This window comes from Thermobia domestica, chromosome 2, assembly GCF_964235325.1.
Source record: "Thermobia domestica chromosome 2, izTheDome1.hap1.1, whole genome shotgun sequence".
In the NCBI taxonomy this organism is placed as follows: domain Eukaryota; kingdom Metazoa; phylum Arthropoda; class Insecta; order Zygentoma; family Lepismatidae; genus Thermobia; species Thermobia domestica.
In genome coordinates this window covers 133,476,868-133,481,954 of record NC_137455.1, presented here as the reverse complement: position 1 = coordinate 133,481,954, position 5,087 = coordinate 133,476,868, and positions in this window count along the sequence as shown.

Below are 5,087 nucleotides of genomic sequence, written 5' to 3'. Positions count from 1 at the left end.
CCCTCAACCTAACAGGAATAATCGTTGAACATTAAACGTAAAGATTTCATGTTCAAGCTGTTAACGCAAACCGATCCGAATCAAAAAACAGATGTATTTTCTATTGCTCATTAACGTCTTTTACCAAGAAATATGTAGAAAAAACGTGGGGAATCGTAATTCCAATCAAAAGTGAAACAGCAGGCTCATAATACATTAACCTAAATCGAAACAATTACATATCGTTTGAAACTTTTCCAAAATATGTACGGATATTCTGAAAAATGCCAATCAGAGTTGGATTGGGTCAACCTGGCCCCTGTAAACGTCTGTGGTCGGTTGCGAGCCTGGTTCTTACCTTCTGGTGTATGTATTGTGTTCTAATAGAAGAAAATTGTCACTTTGTTGGGGTTGAAGAAGAAAATTGAAGAAGCAGTTGAGGTTAAATTTATATCATAGTAGTCAAGGTGCAACAAAACGAACCCTGCGGGGCTTCTAATCCGTTACTACTACTGCTACTTCTTCTTCTTCTTCTACTACAATGGAATCTTATAGCAAAACTGCACATGAACATAAGTAAATCACATTTTGGGCGTTATTCTTTATAAAAATAAAAAAGTTCGTGACCCTGGTATGAACTTACGCCAAAAGCAATTATAATTACAAGTGCACTGCGCTAGTACGCACTGTCACCAATAACGTAGTAACAGTTAGATGATTACTGCTGTATATATACGCTACGTGACGACATACTGATAACTGCAACTAACCCCCTCCTATGAGTAGATTTAATAGTGGTTTAAAAATATGCTTCTGAATACCGGTGAATTTGTCTACGTTTTACTTTCAAGGCCTCCATTACAATTTTTCATTTATTTCTGTTTACTTACCTGAGATGAGTATCTCTAGGTGAAAAAAGAACTTGAGATATTCTTGGATATTAATATTTGTAATTGTAATAGTAGCAATAGGACTTATACTACTACTTGGCTTTCGAGACTATGAGTTTCTAGAGGAGCTAACTACAGGAAACAATACTGTACAGTCGCCCCTTGTCGGTCTGAGAGCTCAGATAATGTACTTATAAATGACGTGATTGGGGATGACAGAACCGACAAGTTGCGCCCAGGATTTACAAACATAGAACTTAATAAAACATGAGGTACGGGATCTAACCTGGGTTGCATTTAAATAAAATCTCACATGTACAAAAGAAACAGACTGTGATGTTAAAGGGGATGAAAAGGGGTAAGAAGGGAGTAACTTTCAGGATAGGTTAACCTACTTGCACTTAGTTGCAGGTCTGATTGTTGCCCTCTTGACGATTCCTCCAGCGGGCCGACATCCGTCCATCTCTGTGTGTGGCTGGCTGGTCGTTCAAGTAATCAAAGGTTAAGAGTCAATTAATCCCGGACTGAGAAACCAACTTTACGAAACAGTAATTTTAGTTAGAGTCGAAACTTCTTCTCAAAAATCAATACATCGTCGTTAACAGTTATCTGACGTTAGCTGAAACAAAGGTGCTCTATAGGACACAGCAAGGTTATATCAGTCGTGAAATCTAAAATGAGGTTCGCGGTCTACATCTTAACTCGTTTCTAACTCCATGTCGACTGCCCTTTCCAAAAATCTCTCAATCGATTTTATATAGCGTTCTTTCCGGGTTCATATCCTCGGTTATTCACTCTGATTTGCGTCTCGACGAAAAAGTGCGTGCTCGTAGATTAACCAAGCTAAGGTGATGGTAGGAATGCGGACGGGAAAGCGGACTTAGAAAAAAAAGTCGAAAGGTGATTTAACTTAAAATGAATGGTAATTCTTTTCACTGTAATGTTCTTTCTAAAATAAAATGTCCCATTGTTCAAAATAAGATACTTTGCCATGTGTCCAAATACACATATATTCACCCCCCCTGAAATCAAAGTCTCGAATGAAAACATTTCGGAGACAAACAGAAAAATCACTTTTTAGTTTTTCTAATAAAAAAGTAGCATCTTTGTAGTTCCATTCATTCTTCATGATAAAAACACAGCAGCAAATATAGTCTGGAAAGAATCATATGATGAAAAATAATGAGTACAGCATAAATTTTCACACACTAACACAGTTGATAGCAGAACAGTCAATGCCAAATGACGTAAGCACAGCAACGTCGATGTTGTAAACACAGCATCACTAAGCACAAAATGTAGGTCTGGAAATCACAGGGACAATGTCCTTACGCATCACATAGCTGGAAAGTTCATTCAGTACAAGTAGATTATTGGAGTAGGATAGACAGGTATACAATAGTAACATCACAAAATTTAGGGAATACAGTCAATGACTGCCCAAAACACGTAAGATATGAGAATGGGGACAATAATTGGATAAAATAATGGAATGAATAAAATCGACGAAAAATCAGGGGGAAAATGCAAAGTAATAACTAAACCATAATCCATACTATATATCTATGTATAGTAAATAAAAACTCCAATTCCAATAAAATTGCAACTCTATAATCAAAATAATCATTACGCAGTAGAAGAAAAATTAATCTAGCTGTGCATAGAAAGAACAGATAAAACAACACAAAAGAATGTTGATATCAGGTTTTGGAAAAACGAATTGTGGAGAATTTAGTTCCACAATGACCGACGTATTGGCAGAGTTATAGCCCTCTGCACTGGCTATTAAAACCTTAAAAGAAATCAACATGACAGACTATCACCAAACATATTCCTAAATCCCTAACTAAATATGCGCTAAAAGGGAAAAAACTTCTTTCTTATATGAAAGTAAAAGTACGTATAACCACAGGCAAAATGTGGAATCAAGTCAATTCTTCAAATATACAGAAATATGTATATATCATATAACCACAAATCTTTGTCATACATGAATCTCAAGTGATCTTCATGGTGAAATACGCAAATGTACATTATACACTGCAGACAATGAAAAATTGACCATTCCAAAAGATCACTAAAATCACACAAGAGGTTATAGCAGTATATATTCCTTTGAAAAGAATACATTGACCGAGTATGTTCCCAAAAACTAATAACAAATCGTAGGATCAAATCAAAATCCAGAGAAAGAAAAACTTCATTCTTCTTTACATCCACATTTGGGTCATAAAATGCATCTTGAAAAATGCAAAAAAAAACGTAGGAATTCCTTCTTCACCACTATCATAACATAGATAGCATACAAATGTCAATTCACAGTTGCATCTATCTCCCTAGTTTTCTTCTGCTAAACGTAATGTATTAATAAGATATTGATTTGGCGCCTAGATACTATTTTATTCAGTTTGTAAGCCGTTGATAAGATGACCAGGAAGAAAAATGTGTTCTACAAAATTAACCAACAGTTCTAAGTGACTGAAGAAACAATGATGTCTATATGAGTACTCCTTTTTCTCCTCTTCGTTGTAATTGTTGTTGCCGGCAAGACTTAGAAACACAAACAAACCAAAGAAATTCCATAATGACATGGCCAGTGTGAAAACAAAATTCGTCATCAACTGCACAGAAGTTCGTAATCCATCAAATCTTCCTTTGAGAACCATCTTCTTTCTTTCCTCTTTTTTTTTAAAGAAAACTTCATTGCATAGAAACAGCTTCCGCTTCTTTTCCTTCTTCCAAGGGAAAATACACAGGTAAAAGACGCTGATAGAGATCCCAATTCTCATTGTCGAAAATACACAATACAATACGGTCTACGTTGTCCATATGATCCTCTAAAAATTTTCGTGTACTCAACAATTCAATTCTCGCAGCAGGTTCCTTAGGGAAATGAAACGCACCAGCAGCGATGCAAGGAAAAGCCACAGTTGAAAACTGATTTTTCAACACAAAATCAAAACAATTATAACAATTCTCCAAAGTCTTCTTGTTCGCATCTCTGGGACCACATGTCAATAATACATGATCAGCGGGGAGATTATAACTTGGAGCAATCTTCACTTGTCCTGGTTTTGAAGAACGTATTTTCTCACAATCTTTACGAAATTCTTCTCCTGCAGCTTCTTGAATACTTCTATCTGCTCCTCCTAATGGAATAAGTAATTCATTCTTGGGGTTGACAACAGCGTCAGCATTGATCATAGCAATATCTCCACGAAAAACACTGATTTTCTTGTTGATTGCAGAATTGGCACCAAACTTCGGTTTCAAACCGGAAAAATTCTTCCCTGTTTCAGCCCAAGTGGGTAATTGGTTGGTAATCACCTCACGAAGATTCACAGATGGAATATCTTCTTTTTCTATCAGGTTTACCGCAGGATTAAAAACAATTTCACAATGCTCATTTTCTCTCTCTTTCTTCTGTTTCTCTTCCTGTACTTCGGCACAGCAGGCATTCGCAGTAGCATCCTCGACAACGTCTTGTATATCGAAGTCAACATCATCTTCTTCTCCATTTCCTCGTTTTCCTTCTCCTGTCTCTCGTAGTACTTCTTCAATCTTTGTACTGGAGTCGAATTAACCTTGTATCTTCCTCGCGCAGTCTTGAACTTAACAAAATAGGAATTTGGGTGTTCAATATCTTGAATTATTCGTGGACCAAAATAACGTCCACTGAAAGCTCTGGTGGGTCCTTTCTTCACGGTGCTGTCCAAAATCCATACTTTCTCTCCGATTTTTAAATTGTGTTTCGAATGACGTTTGTCATAAAATTTCGTTGCCGTCTTATGTCTCTGGAACCAATTATCATGGGCTTTGTCTTGTATTTCTCCAAGTTGCTGTAAACGTTCAGCATTGTCCTGAAATTGACAAGGGATGTCCAAAATTGCTTCATGTAGCATTCTACATCTGAATCGATGGAAAAGTTCAAAGGGGCTGTATGCAGAGGATAAATTGACAGTTAAATTATGGGCTAACACAACAGATGGCAGCAGTTCGACGCATTTTTCTTAATCTTTATTACATAACGCAGATTTCAGTCTCTGTTAAATGTTTCGGATAGCTATCTCAGCAGTCCCGTTAGTGTAATGAGCTTGAACATTTACAAATCGAATCTTAGCTCCAATCATTGCACACAACTCCTTGAATAGGTTACTTGTAAAACATGGACCTTTGTCAGTGACTAATTCTTTAAAAATACCATATTTAAAAATTACA